At 36.5% G+C, this 25219-nt stretch overlaps 1 long non-coding RNA gene across 1 annotated transcript in view; it reads left to right on the forward strand.

Annotated features, from left to right (window-relative positions):
- The first annotated feature begins 519 nt into the window (after positions 1-519).
- Positions 520-25219, forward strand: part of LOC105476747 (uncharacterized) — a 50385-nt gene continuing 25685 nt past the window's right edge. Inside the window, exon 1 of the long non-coding RNA XR_984192.2 lies at positions 520-630. This is a non-coding gene — a long non-coding RNA (uncharacterized lncRNA). The remainder of the gene's footprint in view (positions 631-25219) is intronic.

Here is a 25219-nt window from a genome sequence, read left to right on the forward strand (position 1 = left end):
TGTAGTTGTGGTACAAATATGAAAGGTGGGAAAACTATAATGTATCCTACAGGAGTGAATTAGAAATGGCGACATTAGGCCTGGCGCGGTGGTGGCTCATGCCTGTAATTTCAGCACTTTGGGAGGCCAAAGTGGGCAGATCACCTGAGGTCAGGAGTTCAAGACCAGCCTGGCCAACATGGTGAAACCCTGTCTCTACTAAAAATAATTTTTAAAAAAATATTAGCCAGGTGTGGTGGCACACACCTATAAGCTACTCAAAAAATGAGGCACGAGAATTGCTTGAACCCAGGAGGCAGAGGTTGCAGTGAGACAACATTGCACTATTGCACTATATCCTGGGCAACAGAGTGAGACTCTGTGTTAAAAAATAAAAAAGAAAGAAAGAAAAGAAAAGAAAAGAAAAGAAATGGCAATGTTGGTGTTTGCCCATGATTTTAAATATACAGAGATAGAGAAATACGTGTGTGTAAGTTGCTTATTTATGTATTCTTTACCTCTATCCACTGACAGGGCCTGGAAAAAATGATAATTCAACAGCAGTGAGTACTCTTAATTCAAGATTGTGGTGTCTTCTCTAAATGGAACAAGAACACCTTGAACAATAGATGATTCCAGCACTGGCGTAGAGTAAGTACATGATAAACACAGAATATTGTGTTGTACCAGAAACTCAGGGAAGTGTTTAAGAAGTAATGGGAACATGTCAAAAGGACATGAAGGTCAGATAGAAGGTTCTCCAGCTGGCCTAAGAGAGGATGATGTGAGAATGAATAATGATAGTAATGGATTATATCCAGTTTAATAAAATATGAAATTATAAGTCCATAAATAGTTAATAAGTTGAAAGTCTGATGAAGAACAAGATATGTACATAATTTCAAAGTGTTTCCCTTAAACTACTTAGTAATTATAAATTGGAAAAGAGTAAGTTTACATTGGAGCAGCCCAGAAGGTACTACCTTAACTAACTGATCTAATTTAACATTAACAGTAATAGGACAAACAAAACTTGAACACTACTTTAAAGGGTGCAATGAAAGGAACAAGCCTGCCAAAAATGTGTGAAGTAAATCTAACCATTTGAAACACTGGACAAACCCAAATTAAGGGATATTCTACAAAATAATCTACCTGTAATCTTCAAAAGTGTCGGGATTACAATAATTAAGGAAAGAGTAAGAAAAACTGTTCCAGACTGGAGACTAAAGAGACATGACAATTGAATGCAGTGCCTCATTCTGAACAGGATTCCTCTACCATATAGAGCATAGTGGAGATACTTGCCAAATGTGAATGAGGTCTGAGGGTTGGATATAATATAATAATACAATAATGTAATTTTCTGATTCTGATGGTTGGGTTGAGACCCTGTAGGAGAATGACCTTGTTTGCACAAAATGCCTCCCAAAGTATTTAAGAAAAATGGGACATCAAGTTGGCAGCCTATTCTATATTCATTCAGAGGGAATAAAATTCTTTGTACTGTACTTCCAGGTTTTCTGTATATTTATAATTATTACAATACTTAAAAAAACAAAAAGAGAGTTTTTAAGTCAATAACATGCTTTTTCAAATAAATAAATTAAAGGAATGGCTGTCTGTGATTGTTAATTTCAGGTATCAACCCGATTAGGTCATGATACTCATATATTCAGTCAAACATTATCCTAGATATGTCTGTGAAGGCATGTTTTAGATAAGATTGGCATTAAGTCAGTAAAGTTTAAGTTAGGCAGATTACCCTATACTGTGGTTGGGCTTTGTCCAATCTGTTAAGGGCTTTAATAGAGAAAAGACTGACCTACCCAGATGAGGCGGGGAGAATTCTGCCAGTAGACCGCCATCAAACTCAAACTGCAACTCTCTCTCTCTCCCTCCTCCATTCTCTCTTTCTCTCTCTCTCTCTATACTCTCTGTACATATATATATATTATATATACACATATGTAATATATATAGAGAGAATATATATGAAAATATATTATTCATATATATAAAAATTACATATGTTATATATAAATTATGTGTATATGTGTGTGTATATCTGTATACACACTACCTTCACAAAGTGATCTAATTTATCACTAATAGTAATAGAACAAACAAATCAACATATTTTGTTGATTCTGTTTCCCTAATGAACCTCAGTAATACATCTGACTTATATACTGCAGTTCTTTTCTGAAATCATATTATTACACGAGAATTCACACTTCATATTGAATGAACTTTAAAATATGCAAGACAAGATAGAAAGTTGAAATTTTAATATGAATTAGCTCATTGATTAAATATTGACTCCAGTTTTTGTAAAATGTTCTAAGATCCAAACCACACTCATTGATGTTTTTAAGATCCAGTTTTTAGGATGCCAGTTTGTCTCCTCTGCTCTGTGGCTATCATACTGAAAGCTTTCCAAGCCTTGGGTGCACCATAGCTGGAGAGTTGGGGAAAAAAGCCTTTGGCCAGGGTTCAGGCATGACACAACTGCTTCACTCTGAGCAGTTCTGTTTTATATGTGTTCCGTATTCGTTTTCTACATAAGATTTCCTTTGACAGAAGAGGTTCAATGCTGAATTTTTAAGAGGTTAGAAAATTACAGCTCTAAAGAACCAGAATTAAACTATTTTAAAATGGCAAAACATCATCACAGAGATGCTCTAAATCATTCTCTCGCTCAGCATCCACCCTCGCAAGTACCACTTTTCATTCTGTGACCATGAAACGTGAGAGTCCCACAGCAGGGCCATCTCCTATCACATAAAGAGAACTTTGTCAAAGCTTTCAGAACCTCTTCTCCTGGGAAGGCTAGAGTCTTGTTGTTTGTATGTGCTGAGATCAAATGAAAATCCAAAATCGTGAATAGTGACTGGGAATCTCAATTGTGCAATGGTGTCTAGGTGATCTCTCTTTTTCTCTTGATTCCTTCTCCATAATTCCAGTCATGTACCTCACCAGTTACTACTTAGATCCTTTCCATATTCTTAACTTGTTGGAGGGGCAGTAAACACGATTTTAAACTATCAGGGTCTAAGAAGTCTTCTCAGTTATAGAGGAGGCTTCGGGACATGGATCTAGGGAACGTGAGTACGGCAGTATGGCGGTCTCAGGGTCCTAAAGGAGGTCAGTACTGAGACATTACATCAAGAGGACAGTCCAAAGATCAAGGCAGCCTCACAAATTTGGGAGTCAAGTATCCTGATTAGTGTGTCTTATGAGTGATTTGCCACTTGTGTCAGGATACTGGAAAACATGCTAAGAACATGGAATGCAGAATATAGCAGTCAGATGGGAGTTAAGGTGGGCATTAGAATGCCAATCAAGTATTTGGAGGTTTTGTTGGGAACCGCGACTCTGGAAAACTGGAAATCAACTCTAGAAAATATGACAGTCTATGGACATGGAGAGGTAAAGATCCAGTCTACAGGACTAACCTGACCCAGGAGGTGGGGAACATGACTGGGTGGGAGCCATGTGTGTATTCATGACTTATTCAACTATGCGGTCTGGTCAGGTTGTCAGTAATAGATTCTGGTAAATCATGAGGGAATGGAAAAGCATATGGAATTCAACAGGTAATGATTTTGCCATCAAATCTCTAGAAAGATCAAGGAGTTGAAAATGTGACTCTATTCAAGTCCTTACCAAACAGCTCAGTCTGAGCCATCAAGGCTGACAATCTTAATTGACCTTCCAACTCAGTGGAGAAAAAGGGTAGAAAACGAAACAGGAGCTAAGTGAGTAGCCTCTGACAACTACTTTTTCCTATAGCATTAGATGTGCAACTAGCTATTAATACTTTTTAGAGCAAGTCTCATTTCTCCAGAGGGATGGGAAACTCTTCAGCAGGGATAGACCATTGTCTTTTTCATTATTAGTGCCTATCACTGCAACCCACAACTAGGAGCCTTCCACTTAATCTTTACTCCCTTCCAAGCAGCAGCATGATCCTGTTATTGTTCTAGTTAAAGATATTTAATGGCTCTCAATCAGTGCACATCTCAGCTTCTCATCCTGGCCTCAGCTCTCCCCTCCCCTTGCATCCTACACTTGAGCCATGCAGACTACTTATAGTTTCCCACGTTCAACAGGCCAGCAATAATTTTTACTTCACAAGCTCAGATACACAAGAAATATCCTTCTTCTTTGCACTCTTTACATTAAAATAAATCTAACTTTGCACCCATGTTGCCAGCTTGAAGGCAAATTCACTCAGTCATTGTGGGCTCTCGTTCCACCCAACTCCTCCTCCTACAGTTCTTTAAAATGTTATGTTAAGCAGAGCATTCAGAGAGACTCCTCTGATGTCCTCCATACTGGTCACTGCTAGTCTCTGTTGATGTGCCCATTGTCCAAGCCAAGGAGTTTGCAGACCTCCAACTTCCCTGTAGGTTGATTGATTGCTTGATTTATTAGAATTAGAAAAAATTGTTGTGGGGGGTGGGGTACAAAAAATAAATAAGACATACATGAATTCTTCAATAAGTTATGCTTCTTTACTCTCAGTATTCTATTAGGGCAATACTCTCCTTTCTTTCTGGTAATTTTTTTCTCTCCTTCAGAGACCAGCTCAAATATCTCCTTTTCAGTGAAACCGTCCTCGTTTTTTCTCCCTACTTGAATGCATAGCTCCCTCTTCTGGTCCCTCAGCACTTGATACCAACCTTTACTGTAGCACTTACCCAGCTGTCCTGTGTTTTTATTGATCACATCTCTATTTTGCCCTACACACTGTTCATTTCCCAAAGGTAGAAATTATGTATTGTTTTTATATCCTAGGTCTCTACTAGAATCCATGGAAAGTGATGAATGTCCAGTAATGAATAAATGGAGTTAAAATAAATTTCTCTATACTTATTGATTTTATTTATTTATTTATTTATTTATTTTTTGAGATGGAGTCTTGCTCTGTTGCCCAGGCTGGAGTGCAGTGGCACGATCTCTGCTCACTGCAACCTCTGCCTCCTGGGTTCAAGCGATTCTCCTGCCTCAGCCTCCTGAGTAGCTGAGACTACAGGCATGCACCACCACACCCAGCTAATTTTTGTATTTTTAGTAGAGATGGGATTTCACCATGTTAGTCAGGATGGTCTCAATCTCCTGACTTCGTGATCCACCTGCCTCAGCCTCCCACAGTGCTGGGATTATGGTGTGAGCCACCACACCCGGCCTGATTTTATTTCATTTGATCATAAGTGTGTGTGTGTGTGTGTGTGTGTGTGTGTGTGTGTCTGTGTGTTTGGGGCAACCACATACAATATACAATCTAAAGAAATAGTTTTGATTTGTTTTATTTCCAATCTAGGTTAGAGTAGAACCACTATGTAAGAGATAGCCATGAAATACCCTGAAGGACCAGCTCCAACCCAGAGGCAAGCAGCTTCTTCCAAAAGGGCAGAGCAACTTTCATATAGAAGACACAATTCCTTTCTCATGAAGAACATTTTAATTAATGCTTCCTACCAGGCAACCATCTTCAGTCGGATTGCTCAAAAGGAGACCCTGAGATAAGGATTTGTATGCAAGCAATTTATTAAATAAGTTTGAGGAAAAACTAGTAAGTGAGTAAGGAAAGCAAAAAAGCAAAAGGAAGCAAGAGTGCAATTTCAGGCAAAGCTTCCAGAGCTAAAACTCCACCTGATCTAACAGAGAGACCCTGGAAGTACAGAAGTATAAATTATACCTCAGCACTATCGCAACCTAAGCAAAGAGCTGGGCTTTTAAACCTCCTCACCCATAGATATTTAGCTAAGGATCATCCCTACAAATGAGTGGGGTGAGGTATAAATACCCAGGCACTGCCCACTTTTTATACTTGAGGGGCAAAGTGGTTCCAGTAGCCTGAGGGTGGCCTCCGAGGTGGAGCCACTGCTATAGATCATTGACGGCAGAAGCCACTGAAGCCAAGAGAGGCGCCTGAAACAGTAGGAAAGATCTGTTTGGGGATAAACATTGAGTGTTCAATCAAGGAGTCCCACTGCCTTTGAGCCACAGTGCTGGACCTCTTTACACAGGCTCTGAGAGAGAGTTTACAGAGCCATTTATCCCATATCAGCAATCATCCTCTGCCCACAACAGATTTGTGTCAGTGTCATACAAACATAATCATCAAATATCTTAAAGTGGTTATTATTCTTAGACATCAGGTTTTGTATAAAGTCAGGATACATGGCACATTGCTTAAGACATATTTGATAGTGGAGAGACAGAGATAAAAATCCAAGAGAAAAAAAAAATCCTCAACATTGTGTTTCTATTTTGCTCATACTTTAAATGAGGAATAATAACATCGTTTTGAACTATCATAAGGATTAAAGATATGTAATAATGACCTAGGAAAAATATTTGGTAAAACATATGTACTTATTACATGATGGCCCACTGATGGTCTGGTTTTGTTTTGTTTGGTTTGGTTTGGTTTCTGCTTCATTTGCTACAGAAGCAGCATTTAGTGCAGTGATTGTCAGTCTTTTATTAAACAAATGAGTAAATGAACAAATGAATTAAATGATTAACACTACAGACATTCGCCTATCTTCCAAATACTTAATAAGCACAGATCAATGTACTAGAGAGGATTCAGAATTACATTAAACAGCCCACACTTTGAGGGGCTTATAGTCTAATAAGATGAAATGTTTGGTATTTAGTACAATCGCATGATCAAGGAAGAAGTGTCAAATGTGTTAAGAAATTATTATAGAACCAATGAAAGACATGAGAAGACCAGGATAGAGGCTGGAGATGAGAGATGGCGCAATGGAAAATAAAGGACATTTTAACTGGACATGAGGAAGAAGTTGCATAGCCTTCAATATTCAACAATATTTGAGCTGTTGTTCTGTGACAGCAGTACAAAAATAGACATAACTCCTGTTCTTATGGAGCTTTCATCTCAAACAGAGGGCTAGTGACAAAGACGGGATGAACAGATAAGCTATTAACAAATACATACTAATCAAGTGGCGATAACTGCTATGGAGAAAAATAAAACAGAGAAAGGAATGGAAGAGAAGGCAGCATTTCTGATACACGAACAGGCCAAGGAGAGAGCAAGTCTTGAGGATATCTAGGAGAAAAGCATTTAAACAAGAGGGAGCAATAACACTGAAGACCTGGGAAGAGGAGCAGGTTGTTAGATTTGAGGATTAACAAAGAGGCTAGGGTGGCTGGAATTGAATGGTAGAAGATGTGGTCAGAAGGATGTTGGGGAGATCATGAGGTTGAAGAAATGGAGAAAATGCATTTTTGGTAAAAAAAAAAAAAAAAAAAAAAAAAAAAAAGGTCACAAAGCACCAAAGCACCGCCGCCTGCATTAAATCTAGGACATGAGCAGGAATATCAAGCCAATCTGTCATGTTATACTGCCACCAGCAAGGGCAGTAGGCCCACTTCACGCCATTTAAAATCTCTTGTAGGAGTAAGGGGTTGTATAGGAGAGTCTGACTTCTCTTCACTAACTTCACTCACTGACAGGCTGTTCTTTCCTAAATCTTTCCTGTCATCTGCATCTTCATGAAGACTAGCATATCTGGGCTTGTGACCCAAGTAGGTGGGTATCTTAGATAAGATGGTGACATTTCATTGGCAGTACTGCCTTTATCTTCACCACTTAATGCTGTGTAAGATCTGCATTTTCAGAGAAAAAGAGTTGGTAGGGAACATATTGGCCCATGTTATTTTTGGTGGTTCCATTATTCATCATCCCTTAGCTTGCTTCTGCTGACGTGTGTGGCAGCTAAATGGTAGTTTTGAGGGGGTCTTTGTGATGCTTAGGAATGACTTAAAAGCAATGAGGGGACTATGAACTCGGCTATTAGGCTAGACTTATTGCCAGCATATGGTATCCAAAGGTACCCAAGTCCCTTTATGGTAGCTGGAAGAATTTTGTGTCAGGACACACTGGATTTTATTGGCACAAATGAATTATGCTAACTGTTTCTGAGTTATGGAGATGGACTGGCTGGCCCCACAATTACTTCCTATATATCTCACTTTGGGAGATGTGAATACTTGTACCCAATAATCACTTTCAAGGGAATATGTTCTCCTGTTCATGAAAAGGACCATCTGATAGGATGATAAAGACCTTATAATCTCCCCTGTCATGCCCAACTTGATTTCTCAGGTCTAACTTTGTTTTCAAATCAGAGAGCAAGACATCAAATAAGAAAGTTAGAGTAAGAAAAAGGCTCTAGATACCTAGCCCTAGAAATCAGTAAAAGGAAAACAGCCATTAGCACTAACATGTTACATTAGTATAGGGCTTTGTCATTTACAATGTGTGTGTGTGTGTGTGTGTGTGTGTGTGTGTGTGTGTGTCTGTGTCTTTAACATTAGCTTTATTCCTCTGATTATCACAGTCACTCATCGGGATACATGTTGGCCAGAAAGCACTACCATTTTAAAGATAAAAAGCAAACAAATATATAAACCATCAAACGAAAAGAAAATCTGAGGTCTAGTGGTTCCATGAGTATTTCACCAAAGGTGAAAACTGGCAAAACCAAGTTCTGTCACTTTAATACTGACCATGAAATGTGCTAGAGAGATTGTCTAGTAATGGCCTGCTCTGCTTGTCTGTAAACATATTGAGACACAGAGATGCACCATCTAGTTCCCTTCAGGGAAAAATTTGTTTGCCTGCTGTGGGGGGTCCAATCAACAGACAGCTTCCTCCTGTGAGCACCTCAATGCTCGGCCTTACCTGCAGAAAGCCATCCTGCCAAGATGATATTCTTGCTGGGTCAACCCAGCATATCATGACTGAGTGAAGCAAAAGCATAAATGTCAACTCTAGAACTCCCCATTAGGTTTGTTTTTGTCAAGCCTGCATTACAATTTGACTTTTCCCTCTACCAAACCCCACCTTTTCTTTCACAGGTGTTAATCCATAATAATAAGCATTTGCACCCAAAATTCTAGTGGCTGTTTCCTTTGAACCCAACCTATAGTGGTCATTACGATGAGTAACCCCCTAAAATGGTGGTAAGATGGGATTTTGGAGGCAAATTGCTCACACCTGGCAGATAATGAGCCCCCGACCCTCCCCATTGCTGGTAGCAGGTAAAGCACAGACAACCTCCAGCGCAAAGTGATGGTCCAATTTTTAAGATTTTCACCAGCGCTAAATTGAAATGGTGCCTTGGTGGAAGAATATAATTAGCTGTCATTTAAAAGACATTAAGAAATTAGGAGCTCTAAAAATAACAGTATTGAATACTATTGTGAAACTATTGTGAAGCATGATTGATGTGCTCCAGAAATATAATGAACTGATTATGGCCAATAACAAGCAATTGAAAGTCAGGGGCAAATGCCAGTGGGTCTCTTTGTTTTCATGCAATTAAGCTCTAATCTTCAGTGGGAGTATTGATAAATCTAAGTTAAGACTTGATAAAGCCAGTGTCTGAATTTCAAAGAAAGTTAAACACAATTAAATCAGATCTGTTAAGCCAAGGTCAGGACCTAGATCAGAAAAACCTAAATGAAAATATCTGGGTGGAGGCCTCCAAAAATTGTAACTGCCTAGACTCTTCTGAGCCTTCTGTGTTTGCAGAAGTGCTTCAGCTTTCCCCAATAAGAGTGGGTACTACATCCCTCCAAGTGGGAAGAAAATGCCAGGCATCTCTCTCACAAGAGAACAGATGCATTCCTCAGGACTTTTCCTCTACCTGTAGGCCTGTACCTAAAGGTTAAATCATAGCATAACCAAACTGGAAACATGCTGGGTCTAATATGGCAAGAAACAGACTATATGCCTAAGGAGCTGCACAACCTGGCTTGCAAGTGCTTATGGAACAAGATCCTCAGGATACTTAAACAAAGGTGCTAAGAACATGCAATTTGATAAGAGAGACTTCATTCATTTTGAAGCATTCTCCTGATATAAAGAATCTGACAGTGGGCAAGGATCCCAAGAAATAGTGCAACATGCAGAAACATTTTAAAAATTCTTGGACACAGGATATGTGTGGACATTGAGACTCTGAGACCTAAAACATCATCATGGCCACAAAATTAAAGTGAAGACAGATAGGACTCAAGTAATAAATGGAGTCCTAGACAATATCAAGGTTATAGTGGTCATTTCACCAGTTCATGTATGTAAAACTGAAATTAGTATCATTGAAAATTAGCATACTCCCCACAGTGGAATCATGGTCTGTGGGAAAAAAACTATCATGTGGAGGTCTAGTGGAAACCTTGAAACATGCCCATCCCAAGGCAAAATAGTGAACTCAAAGCAATATAGCATCCGGGCAAGCAGAGAATGGCAAAGATTGGTGCCACCATTAAAGATCTGAACAAGGCAGAGGCAGAGGTAGTTGTCTCCATCATGTCTCCATTTGATTCTCTAGTGTGGACGCTGCAGAAACCAGATGCAATCTCAATGATGATTACAGACTACTGCAAGCGCAATCGAATAGTATCTCCAATAACCATGACAATGCCAGCTGTGGTATCTTTATTACAGAAAACAGAGTTTTCTTGTTTGTTGGTTGCTGGACACATGAGCTCAAAATATCCAGGTAGTAGGTATAGGTTATAATTAAATGGGACTCTTTTTAACAAGCATGTTCACATATCCTATGAAAGAGGCAGAGAAGATTTTATGATTTCACCCATTTGTAAACTAAGACAAGATGTTAAAATTAAGTCTTCTAATTACACATTCAAACTTTTCCCCTCAGTTCCTGAAGCACACAAATTAAACACAATAGGTAGTATACCTGCCTACAAAGACACACAAACACAAAAAAAACCAATAAATATTCTTAATATCATGCTAAATACCCACATTTTTATGCAAATCATAGCAGTATTTTAGATGAAATTTTATTTTTTGACAATATTTAATAATTTTGCTTAAAATAATATGGTTAGACTAATATTTGGTAATGAGATGCATTTTGAAGTTTTTCATTTTGAAGATGTTGAAGTTTTTCATTTAATTAGTCCTTCAGGCTATAGTAATAAGTTATTTGCAAACTTGCAAGTAAATCATTTCTGCCATCAATTAATGGAGAATAAATAAATACAATCCTTTTTTCTGTATTTACACTTTATATTTTTTCATTAAACATGAAAGTATCAGTTGCTTAGATTTTTTATGCTAAAAAATGTTAACATTAGATTCTACAGTTTATACTACTTTGAATTTAAAATTTCTCCTATTAAAGAGGTAGAGAGAATATAGTCTAAAAATAGACCCAAGACAAAAGGGGCATTTAGTATACCCCATCTTTTATTAACAATGACATTTCAAATTACTGGAGGAAAAGATAGATTATTTGGCATATGGTGTCAAGGCAAATACCCACTTAGAAAAACATAAAGCTGGATAATGCTCCTTAGAGAATAACAAGATAAACCAAAAATTTAAATGTGAAATGTGTCTATTTTTATAATCGAAAGTTTTACTTTACGTGTTTAGAAAATATTAACTTCATTCTGTGACAAATATTGTCCTAAGTGCTGATACTGACATAATGAACAAAAGAAATTTGAGTTTACCAATTTAACATCTAGTAGGAAAGGGAGCAATTAAAAATAACTACACAGGTATTTACCAACTGCAGAAAAAAGACACAAGAAAATAAATAGCAAACATTGTATCAGAACTAAATGAAATAGAAACCAAAATAAAAATAAAAATAATCAACAAAACAAGAAGTTGGTTGTTTGAAAAGATAAACAAAATTGAAAAACACTAGCTAAAATAACAAGACCCAAGTTAACAAAATCAAAAATAAAAATGGAGACATTGTAACTTACACCACAGAAATACAAAATATCATCAGAGACTCTCATGAATAACTACACACTAACAAACGAGAAACCTAGAGGAGGCCAGGTGCGGTGGCTCAAGCCTGTAATCCCAGCACTTTGGGAGGCCGAGACGGGTGGATCACGAGGTCAGGAGATCGAGACCATCCTGGTTAACATGGTGAAACCCCGTCTCTACTAAAAAATACAAAAAACTAGCCAGGTGAGGTGGCGGGCACCTGTAGTCCCAGCTACAGGGGAGGCTGAGGCAGGAGAATGGCATGAACCCGGGAGGCAGAGCTTGCTGTGAGCTGAGTCCGGCCACTGCACTCCAGCCTGGGCGACAGAGCGAGACTCCGTCTCAAAAAAAAAAAAAAATAAAAAAATAAAAAAGAGAAACCTAGAGGAAACAGATAAGTTCCTGGAGACATGCAGCCTCTCATGATTGAAGCAGGAAGAAATGGAAAACCTGAACAGAACAATAATGAGTAGCAAGACTGAATCAGTAATAAAAAATCTCACAACACACACACACGCACACAAACACACACACACAAAAGCCCATGACCAGATGGATTCACAGCTAAATTCTACAAAACATACAAAAAAGAATTGGCACCAATCCTCCTTAAACACTTTCAGAAAATGGAGGAGATAATCCTTCCTAACTTTTCTTTAAAGCCAGTATCAGCCTAACACCAAATTATCACCCTAATACCAGGCAAGGACAAAACAAGAAAAGAAAACTACAGACAAATATCCCTGATGAACAGATATACAAAAATCCTCAAAAAAATTAGCAAACCAAATCCAACGTACATAAAAAGATAATATAACAAAATTAAGTGGGTTTTATCCCAAGGATGCAAGGATGGTTCAACCTATATAAATCAATAAATGTGATTCACCATTTAAACAGAATTAAAAATAAAAACCATATGATCATCTCAACAGAGGCAGAAACCACATGATGATCTCAATAGATACAGAAAAAGTATTTGATAAAATTCAGCATCCTTTCATGAAACCCTCAACAAAGTATGTATAGAAGCAACACACCTCAAAACAATAAAAGTCATATACGATAAACCCCCAGCCAATATCATACTGAACAGGGGAAACCTGAAAGCATTCCCTCCAAGATCTGGAACAACAGAAAGATGTCTACTCTCCCCACTCATTCAACATAGTCCTGGAAGTCCTAGTAACAGCAATCAGGCAAGAGAAAAAAAAAAAAATGTTATCCAAACTGGAAGACAAGTCAAATCATCCCTCATTGCTGATTATATGATCTAATACCTAGAACACCCTAAAGAATTATCCAAAAATCTCCTGGATTTGATAAATAAATTCAGTAAAGTTTCAGGATACAATATTAATGTACAAAAGTTAGTAGCATTGTTATACACCAATAACCATCAAGCTGAGAACTAAATCAAGAAGTCAATCCCATTTACGATAGCTACAAAAAATACCTAGGAATAAACTTAACCAAAGAGGTGAACAATCTCTACATGAAAAAACAAACAAACAAACAAACAAAACCACTGGTGAAAGAAATTATAGGAAACACAAACAAATGGAAAAACAACCTATGCTCGTGGATTGGAATAATTAATGTTATTAAAATGACCATACCTCCCAAAGGAATCTACAGATTCAGTGCAATTTCCATCAAAATGCCTATGACCTTTTTTCACAGAATTAGAAATTACTATGCAAATATTCATATGGAACCAATAAAAGAGCCTAAATAGCTAAAGCAATCCTATGAAAAAGAGTAAATCTGAAGGCATCGCATTACCTGAATTCTAATTATACTTCAAAGCTACAGTAACCAAAATATCGTGGTACTGGTATAAAAATAGACACACAGATGCATGGAACAGAATAGAGAACCCAGAAATAAAGGCACATATTTATTGACTACATGGATCTGATCTTTGATAAAGTCAACAAAAACATACACTGAGGAAAGACCTATTCCATAAATGGTGCCAGGAAAATTGGATTGTCATATGCAGAAAAATGAAACTGAATTCCTATCTCTCACCTTACACAAAAGTAACTCAAGATAGATTAAAGATTTAAATGTAAAACCTGAAATTATAAAAACATTAGAAGAAAACCTATACAAACTGGTATGATTAGGCTTTGTAACCACACCCAAATCTCATCTTAGATTGAAATCCCCATAATCCCATAATCCCTACATGTGTCAAGGGAGAGACCGGGTAGAGGTAATTGAATCATGGGGGTGGTTTCCCCCATGATGTTCTCATGATAGTGAGTGAGTTCTCAGGATATGTGATGGTTTTATAAGGGATTTTTCTTCCTTTGCTCAGCACTTCTTCCTACCACCCTGTGAAGAGGTGCCTTGCTTCCCTTTCACCTTCTGCCATAATTGTAAATTTCCTGAGGCCTCCTCACCCATGCTGAACTGTGAATCAATTAAACCTCTTCCCTTTATAAATTACTCAATGTCAGGCAGTTCTTTGTAGCAGTATGCAAACAGAGTAATACACAAAGTATTATAGATATTGACCTAGGCAAATGATTCATGACTAAGACTTCAAAAGCAAATGTAATAAAAAATAGACAAATGGGACTTAATTAAACTAAAAAGATTGTGCACAGCAAAAGAAATAATCAACAGAGTGAATAGACAAAGTACAGAATGAGAGAAAATATTTGCAAACTATGCATCCTTCAAAGGACTAATATCCAGAACCTGCAAGAAACTCAAGCAACTCAACAACAACAACAATAAAGAAACAACCCTATTTAAAAGTAGCCAAAGGGCAGAAACAGATATTTCTTAAAACAATACATACAAATGGCCAACAAGCATATAAAAAATGCTCAACGTCACTAATTCAGAGAAATGAAAATTAAAATGGCAATGTGCTATCACCATTTTAATTACACCAGTTAGAGTGTCTATTTTAAAAAGTCAAAAAATAAGAGTTGTTGGTGAAGATATGGAGAAAAGGGAATGCTCTTAGGCTGTGGATGGGAATTTAAATTGGTACAACATCTATGACAAACAGAATGGAGGTTTCTCAAAGAACTAAACATGGAATTAACATTCAACCCAGCAATCTCACTACTGGGTATCTACACAAAGGAAAAGAAATAATTAAGAAATCATTATATCAAAAAGATAGTTGCATTTGTGTGTTTATCACAGCACTATTCACAATAGCAAAACTATGGAATCTTACTCCATTAATGGATGACTGGATACATGTCACAAAACGTGAATGAATAGATATACCAGGGTATGTATACCTAACATATACTTAAAAAACACTTCTAGATATTGACTTAGGCAAAGAATTAGAAGAAAACCTAAAAAAGCTCTTTTAGATACTGACTTTTTTTTTTTTACAATGGTGTGTATATACCTACAAAATGTCATTATCTAGAAGAGTTCTTTTAGGTATGTATGTATACACATACATCATATATTATTTATATTTATATATTATGAAAATGTATATTATGACATATATGCATATATTATATATCATATGCATCATATATAATATGTATTATTATATATAATTATATATAAATATATTATTGTATATACACATCTATATCTTATATGGGTATATAATATATAACATACACATAAATATATACATATTTATATATTACATATACATATTATATATACATTGTTTAGTATATATTGTATATACATTATAATTATATATACACATATATACACATATAAAACCTACACATGTAATATTTATGTGCATATATAATGTATATTTAACGTATACACATAAATATATATCTTTATGTCTATATATTTTATATATATTTTATGTACTTGCTTACTATATAAAATACATATTATAGGTATATATGTATTTTATGTTATGTAATATTCCATGGTATATATATTTTTTAGACATATATATCATATGATATGATATAGAGCACATCTTCTTACCATCCTGTGAAGAGGCTGCCCTGCTTCCCTTTCACCTTCTGACATAATTGTAAGTTTCCTGAGGCCTCCCCACCCATGCTGAACTGTGAATCAATTGAACCTCATATATCATATGATATTGTATATCATATCATATGATATATATGTCTAAAATGTATATACACCATGGAATACTATTCATCCATAGAAAAAAATAAAATCATGTATTTTGCAGCAACATAGATGGAACTGGAGGCCATTATCTTAAGTGAAACTATTCAGAAACAGTCAAATACCACTGGTTTTCACTTATAACTGGGAGTTAAATAATGTGTACACATGGAGATAGACAGTGGAATAACAGACATTGGAGACTTGGAAGGGTAAGAGAGTGTGGGGTGGTGAGGAATGAGAAATTACTTAATGGGTACAATGTACACTATTCAGGTGTTGGTTACATTAAAAGCTCAGACTTCACCGCTACACAATATAGCCATGCAACAAAACTGCACTTATAGCCACTAAATTTTTACAAATAAAATAAATTAATTAATAAAACAATAATTAAAATTAGCAACTTTGGCTGGGCAAAAGACACAGTTCAGAGAATGAGAAGACAAGCCACAGAATAAAAGAAAATATTTGTAAATCCTATTTCTTACAAATAACTTGTATTCTAAATAAAGGACTCTCAAAACTGAAATATAAAAAATAAAAAAGCCCAAGTTTAAAAACAGGCAAATTTTCTCAATAGAAACTTTACCCAAATATATATACAGGTAGCAAACAATATATGAAAAGATTCTCAAATAATATAGGACAAAATGCTCAATATTGTTAGTCATTAGAGAAAATTAAGTTAAAACACCAATGACATACCACTGACACCACTTACAATGACTAAAAGAGAAAATAGCAATACCTAGGCAAGCGTACTGGAACTCTCATGCATTACTGGTAGAAATGTAAATTGGTACAGCCTTCTGAAAAAAACATTTGGCAGTTTCTTATAAAGTTAAATACACTCACTAGGTGATCCAGCTAATAAACATGTGAGTATTTGTCCAAAAGAAATGAAAACTTATATTCACACAAAACGTGCACACAAAGGTTTATATTATAGCAGCTCTATTACCAATAGCAAAGCTTGGAAACAATATCCATGTCCTTCCACTGGTAAATGCATGACCAAATTATGATACAAAGGAGTAGTACTTATTCACTGAAAAATCAAATTTTGTTGATTTATAAAACAACATGAGTGAATCTCAAATGCATTTTGATAAGTAAAAGAAGCTAAACCAAAAATGCTACATATTGTATGATTCCATTTATGTGTCAAATCAGTAAGAAAAAGATAAACATAACATTTATTTTATTTTTTTTTTTTCCTTAGAAAGAAACGTTTACTGGGGACTTAGGAATAGAAGCCATGTCTGTGTCCTGGGCAGCAGCAAGACAAGATGGTGGATCTTCACACCATCACCCCCCCAGACCAGAGATATAGACTGTATGGGAGGGACACAGGTGCTTCAGAGGGAATGGGTATGAATTTGCTCTAAGGGCACGATTTATGTTAAGTATGTGCTCTTACACAAGGAATAATAGATAATCTGGAAATCTTAGAGGTATTCCCAGAGCTGGGGTTCATCCAAAGCCAATCTGTTGGATTAGCATCCAAGATGGAGTCCCTTTGGCTTCCACACTCCACCTCCACCCACACTCCAATTTGGTTCTTTCAATCTCACATGCCCTCCTCTTCTGTGATGGTCCCTGAGCCTTTAAGAGGGGTGCCTGATATGGTAGAGGTTAAGCAGCAGTGCACTGGCAATGGAAAACCTATCAGGCCAGTGAAGTTCCAAATGCAGTAGATTTACAGGCTGTTGAATCATCTCTAGTCTTCAAAATATCACGACTTTGGTTTTCACAGAAGTAAGACAATGAGAGTCACATAACATGAACAATTTGAATAGCAGAAAAATAATATACACAACGATTACAATCAAAAGAAAATTTGTATGCCAGAACAACAACAAAGAACCCATTCCATTAAGGAACCAACTGAAATTATCATGAAGAAAATTAAAACCTGGTTCTTTTTTAAAGACTACCTGTAGCCAAGAAATAACTCAGGGTTAGCCCAAATTGTGGGCAAATAATCAAAACTCAAAACAATGGGCAGAGCTAGATTCTAAATTTTTCTCCCTTCAGGTTCCCCATTTCTACCAAGAATAGATCACAGTAGGACCAATTTATTTGCAAATTAAATTTTAGTCTCATTATAATTTGCCTGATTTTTGCATCAAGTATAGCAAGAATAGTAGTCAGCCATATAGGCTCCTTTTAAGGGGGCTTTATTAGAACTTTTAGAAGGAATTCGAGATTTGACTTTTTAAATGTCTTGAGGCCAGAAGCCAAGCCAAGTATCCACCATTAGACTGTACTTATAACACCCGTACAAATTCCTCTCTTCTCAACGTCCCCAAATATCTTGAAGATCCAGGGCCTGTTAGAAAGTGATAATCTTTACTTACCACACATGTTAGGAATCTTGAAGGGAACCATTGAGACGATGTACAAGGCCAGTCTTTCCAAGGGGCTTTTTATCAGCTCTGTAAAGTCAACCTCAAGTTCTCCACACAATCTGGCCATATCTGAAAATGTGTCATTTCAGTCAAAGCCTTGGTAAAAAAACCAATGTCTCCAATTGCACCCTGTAACAAAGGAAAACATATTCTGACTGAGCTTGTGCGAATAACTATATTGATATAAAATAAGAAGACTCACAAATAGTTTCCAAATTTTGGAACTTAGGTAAAGAGAAAGGTAAATTTTCCTCACAAAAATATACTTAACTTAATTTTTGTAAGATATAAATAGCTCAAAATAAAAAGTTTTTTCTTGACTCATCTTCAATCAGAATAGCAATCAGCCAGACAGAATGTAGTTTGTTCACCTTGGAACTGCCATTTACAAGCCACTCAACTCTTTGTCAGTCAGGTGAGAGCTATTTATTGGGCACTACAGAATCCGACAGCTCTTCACAGTTCCAGAATCAGTCTTAGGGAAAAAAGAGGCTTCCTGCCCATAAGTATCACCTCCTTGCATTCCCCAGGTAGCCAAATCCATTATAAACTATTTCCATTTTATCGTGGGACTCTTTTGGGCACCCCATTCCATTAGGGTAGCTTCAGTTAACATCACATAGCAAGGCAGTAAATACCTCTGAAGTAGAAATTCTCTTGTCCAAAGTCTCAGTATTTGTCACTGTGAGGTGCTCACAGGCTTTTGCCATAAACCCCTGTAAATGCTCCATAAAGGTCTACCAAGTGGAGAATTCGTCCTTACCAGCACTCCATCTCCCACTCTACACTATGTGGGCCAGGCAATCTTACTAGTTCCCATTTAGCATGGCCACTAAACATTGTAATATTGCTCAAAGGGTGGATTTACATGTCTTCTGTTTTATAGTACTGTTATAGGAGTTATTAATAAATTATTTTAGGCAGATAGGAAAAGGGGTTTTTGTAATTTTTTTCTTCCTTTAAAGCAGTTCTAGAAACATTTCTCATCTAGCAGAAAAGCCCTGACTCTTAGAGCCCCGCCAGCACGCTTTAATATGCAAATGCTGGCCATTAGAATCTGGGTCCACCCAAACATGGCGATTCCCCTCATCTTCTTCTTGTCCCCACATGTGCCTGGCAACATGGCCACCACCATGTATCCCTACATGTGTAGAGCATCATGGCGTCCTGCACTTGCATATTCAAAGGTTAGGGTTGTAGCAGGACAAGCCACAGACAAAACCCCTCAGACACTGAGTTAAAGAAGGAAGGGCTTTATTCGGCTGGGAGCTTCCGCAAGACTCACATCTCCAACAACCGAGCTCCCCAAGTGAGCAATTCCTGTCTCTTTTAAGGGGTTACAACTCTAAGAGGGTCCACATGAGGGTCATGATCAATTGAGCAAGGAGGGGTAAACCACTGGGAGCTGCATGCACAGGTAATCAGAACAGAACAGAACAGGGCAGGGATTTTCACAATGCTTTTCCACACAGTGTCTGGAATCTATAGATAACATAACAGGTTAGGTCAGGGGTTGATCTTTAACCAGGCCCAGGGCACAGCACTGGGCTGTCTGCCTGTGGATTTCATTTCTGCCTTTTAGTTTTGACTTCTTTCTTTGGAGGCAGAAATTGGGCATAAGACAATATGAGGGATGGTCTCCTCCCTTAGGGTGGGAGGGCCAGTTTTTCTGTGGGCTACTTGAATGACATACCTGGTCAAACCAATCCCCTGGGCCCTATGCAAATCAGACACCACCTCCTCCAGTCTTCTCATATAACTGGCTGTTTTCCACCACACTGGGGGTTCCCTCTTTCGGCTTGGAGTCCCCCTCCCTCCTCCTCGGTACAGGGGGAGTCTCTTCCTTCTTTCTTGCCTGTTAAATTTGCCACTCCTTAAAACCACTCCACATGTGTCTTGTGTCATTTTATTCACACCAACACGAGACCAAGGACTCTGGTGTTCCTCCAGTCATCAGAGCCAAATCAGTAGTAGGTAGGAGAAATACCCCCAGGTGAGATACAATATTCGTTTTCATAAAACATTTAGGTAAAGACGTACAAACTATGTTACATAAAGCGTCATAACAATTGTTAAAAAGAAAACTAGGTAAAGGGCATACATGTATGAGGGAATGTCAGTGCCCATAAATATATGAAAAATTGGTCAACCATATTAACTATCAGAAAATACAAACCAAAACAGAAAAAGGTTGTAATTTGTGTTTATCAGATTGGAAAGGTATTTTAAAAGACTTAAAATATCCAATGTTGATTACAAAACAGTGTGGAGAAATGGACAGTCTGTGCTGCTAATGAGAGTGTACCACTTTTCTGGTGGGCAGCGTAGCAATATGCAGCAACATCTTAAACTGCAAACCTATAGACCTAAAAATGACACTGCCCCAGGGAAAAAAAAAAAAAGTATATTAAGGAGATGATCACATAGGTTTGCAAAAATATAAACACATAGGTAATCAATGCAGTATTATCCATAATGGTGAAAATTCAACAGAAAACATAAATATGCACCAACTGGACACTGTTTAAAGATTTTATTGTATTAAATACATAGCAACAATGGACTATCAGTCATTTGCAGCACTAATATTTCCTAGTTCTGAATTCCAGTAACCTGATTTACATTTGACATTCAATTTTGAAAGCATTTCAGGACCGATGAGGTACCCATCACTGCACTAAGTGCTCAGGTTACCAAGATGAATAAGGCACAAACCAAAACTTCCAAGATCTCATGATTTAATAGAGCCAGACTTGTAAATTAACAACTTAAAAAGCCATAAGTGCGTATGATAAAGCAATTTATAAGTTTCTAAGGGAATACAAAGGAGGAACACTTAATTCAGACTCTAATTAAAAGTCATACTTGCCAGAGAGTTGATACATTTCCTATTTTCCACTAATAATTTGCTCAACATAACACAGTAGCAAGTTTATGTGCCAGCATTTGAGCATGTGTCTGCCTGAGGGTAGATCCTTCAGAGTTTTCTGTTACTTCTCCTATGGTTGAGATCAGGGCTATCCACAGAGAAGCTTAAATTCTTGGGGCTATAATAAAGAGTGAGGTCTTTGACCAGCACAATGTACTGGCACAGAGCCTTTGAAGCGTACATTGAATATAGATTCTCAATGGATGCTTGTTGGTTTGGTGAATTTCTAAAATCTTTCAAAAGAGGTTTGCTGTAAGATATGCCAAAGCGAAATGTCAAGCCTTTCTCCAGTATTGGCAAAAATAAACTTCCCTTGATGGGTATATATCAGATATAGCTATAGAACAATAAAAATTGAAGGTGAAAAGTTTTAAGCCTAATTACCTCTTTGTTATTATAAATATTGGGCCACACAGGTAACTAGTTTGCTCTCTGGAAAATCGGAACCCCCAAAGACTGTCCGGAGAAAGTTTTGGTATGAATCATACTAATTTATCACTGGCTGCCATACCTAATAAGAACTTTAAATTTGTATCTCACTCTCTCTAGAAAAAAATAAAAAATAAAAAAATGAAAGTAAAAAATTAATAATGAAACTACTTATAGTAGTAAGTTTAAGGATAAATCACTAACTAGACTTTTAGGAAGGAGAGAAGGGAAGAAGCAATTAATGTATTTTTTCTTCTGTAGAACAATGCATAGGTAATAGCCTATTGTGTGCATGAATTGCAGCCTAGCTGCAAAAATGCTGTATAATTTTAACATTCAACTGGCTTTTCTTAATCAATCTCATTGATGGTCTTTCCAAGGATAAAGAATGGAAGCTTGACTTCTTTAACTTAAAGAAAATATAAGGTCTCATTCTGAGTTTCTCCGTTTCTTTGTTATGATGCTCTAATGCCACCAGTATAATTGATTCTCTCTTTCTCCTCAAGTCGAAGGCTCATTTTGATTCTAGCATGATAGCATCTGCTTCTCTGAAGCTGTGATAAATGAGGTATATGTACTTCTCTAACTCTTCACTTTTATGTCCAAAAGATGTGCTGCAAGAAGAGAATTGCTGGTTGTCAGAATTAGAGGCGCATCTTTCTACACTGGTGAAATATTTCCTGACCATTTCTGGCACAAATAGAGAACAAGCAAAACAGTCATCATAAAACCCTGAGGGAGTAGGCAAAAATCCCTTGCAGGCTTGCCTAGAAAAATCTATATCAGAATCTAAGAAATGCATCAATTGCAATGGTATAGAGATAAGCATTTTTAAGCAATTTTGTTCAAGTGCCTGTTAGCCACCCCAACTTTCAAAGAATCTTTGAAACTTTGAATTCTCACTATAGCTAAAAAATGTATTAGGCACATTGCATATATTATTATTAATTGTTACAATATCCTAGAAAATCACTCCATTAATTTCCTTTCCAAATGAGAACAATGGACTCCCACAGTTTAATTAGCAGTTAGTTCCAAGATCACCAAGCTTGTAGGTATTTAAACTGAGATTTGAACCGAGGTACATCTGTCTTCAAAGTCCAAGCTCAACCAAACTATCTAATGGACAAAAATGTGGGTGAACCCAAAATATATTCTTTAACACTTGGCTGGGTCTTGAAAACAAAACTATTGTGAACCTCTCTATTCCACTGCCTCTCACACCAATGAAAAAATGCTGTTTTCCTCCTCTCATCAAGAAAAAAGGCTGGGCATCCAGTTGCTCATGCCTGTAATCCCACCTCTTTGGGAGGCAAAGGCAGGTGGACTGCTTGAGCTCAGGAGTTCAAGACAAGCCTGGGCAACATGGCGAAACACTATCTCTACAAAAAATAAAAAATTAGTGGCACTTGCCTATAGCCCCAGCTACTTGGGGGGCTGAAGTGGGAGGATGGCTTGAGCTCAGGAGGCAGAGATTGCAGTGAGTCGAGATTGCGCCATTGCACTCCAGCCTGGGTGACTGAAGCGAAACCCTGCCTCAAAAAAAAAAAAAAAAGAAAAGAAAAAAGAAAGAAAGACCATAAATAATTATTTTTAGTATTTTTGCTGAACTCTAATGGGATATAAATCATGTAAATACTGTGACACTTAATTTGACCTGGTTTTAAAAGATTTTTTAATAGACTTGGCATGTTGTTAAGGTTATTTTTACCTATTTGCTAATATAATTTAGATTCATTGCTAGCAAGAAAATGATAAGATGACCAGTGGTAAAAATGCATGCTTCCTTATTATTCAAGATAGTGGCTTTCACATCTAACTCTCCGCTAAGACAATACTTTATACCTCTAATACTTTGCGTAGATGTTGCATGTTATCAAAAATTAGTTTTCTTTATCTTTCTGTCTCTCCTTGAGTTTGTCAATTTTTTTTAACTTTATCTCATTATGGGCCTACTAAGTACCAAGAAACTTTCATATTTTCTCATTTCGTCTCCAATAAGAAAGAACTGTTATGTCTATTTCTACTGCACGTTTAAGATCACATAGACAATATGAGAAGAGCCTAAGATTTAACTCCAAATGTTTCTGACTTAAAAGCCAATGAATTTTCAATAGTACGATGATGAATCTCTATTATCCTTTCTTGGTCTCATTCCCTTTATTTCTCTGTATAACCCCGTTTAATTGAATATTATTATATTGTTCCTCTGGTCAAAGAAATAACTGTACCTGTATTTCTTCCATTTCTATTTCTTTTCACCTCTGTATTCTATATATTCTACCTGCACTAAACAATCCTCAGGACCAACTCTCCATGTCTAGAGGTATAGTATTCATTCATTCATTTATTCATCAATTCAATCGATCGATCATTATTCCCTTCATTAACAATTCAACAAATATTTGTGAACCATCTATTATGCACCAGGCCCCTTGATGAAAATCACAAATATAAAGAATAAGGTAACATATCCCTTCTATAAAATACCTCATGGTCAACCAAGCTAAACATGCTGTGATGAAAAATGTAACCAGCTCTAAATATACAAAGCTAAGGAAACATAAAGGCAGGGAATTCCATCTTATAGATAAAGGGAAGTTTATCTATATTTTTTCCAAAAGTGAAAACCATAATTGTATATATTATTTGAATTCTGAAGTTTTAAAAATCTAACTTATGCATATTTTCTTATGAGAGTACATATTACTTAAAATATTATTTTAATACCTATGTAATAATTAATGTGTAAGCTTATGGTTTATTTTTAAAATTCTATTATTGTTGATTGTATTGTTTCCTTTTTTATTAAACTAATAATGTTGCAATAATTTATCCACACTTTTTATTATACTTGTAAGATAGATACCTAGAAGTGGTATTGAAAAAATTCAGGTACCTTCAATACATTTTGCTAAAGTGCTTTTCAGAAGCATTTCAAGCACACATGCCCAATAGAAGTCTACAGAGTGGCCACCTCACAGCACTCACCCTAGTATTAATACAAAAATTTTAAAAATTCTATTTAATACATTAAAAAGAATACTTTATTGTTACATGTACTTGCATTAATTTAATTATTAGCAAAGTTAAAAACATTCCCATATAGCTATTGGTTATTTAAATTTCTTTAGCTTACTTTTTGTTCAATGAATCATTAATGTTTCTCACACTGATTTATCCAAAATATCTTAATGAAATGTTAATTTTTATTAGGATTATTGTATTATTTGGCATTGTATATTACATATTATAGAGTATTTTTCATTAAATCAAATATTCGCACAATACTGGTTAAAAGACTACTGGCTCCAGGTGATAGACTGAGCACACAATGTTTTTCTCCCTCTCTTGTGACTTCCCATTAAAATGATGATACAGAAGTAAGAGGGAAAATAAAATCAGAACAAAAAGAACACAAAGGGAGCATTAGCATAGCAGAGACTTCAGCAGATTTTTGGATATCGAAAAGAGATGGAGGCATATTGATAATTGAAACAAAATGGAGGAAACCAAAGCCGAGAAAAGCAAGAGAGAAGTTAAGCAGAAGACGAATCT

Source organism: Macaca nemestrina, chromosome 17, assembly GCF_043159975.1.
Source record: "Macaca nemestrina isolate mMacNem1 chromosome 17, mMacNem.hap1, whole genome shotgun sequence".
Lineage (NCBI taxonomy): Eukaryota > Metazoa > Chordata > Mammalia > Primates > Cercopithecidae > Macaca > Macaca nemestrina.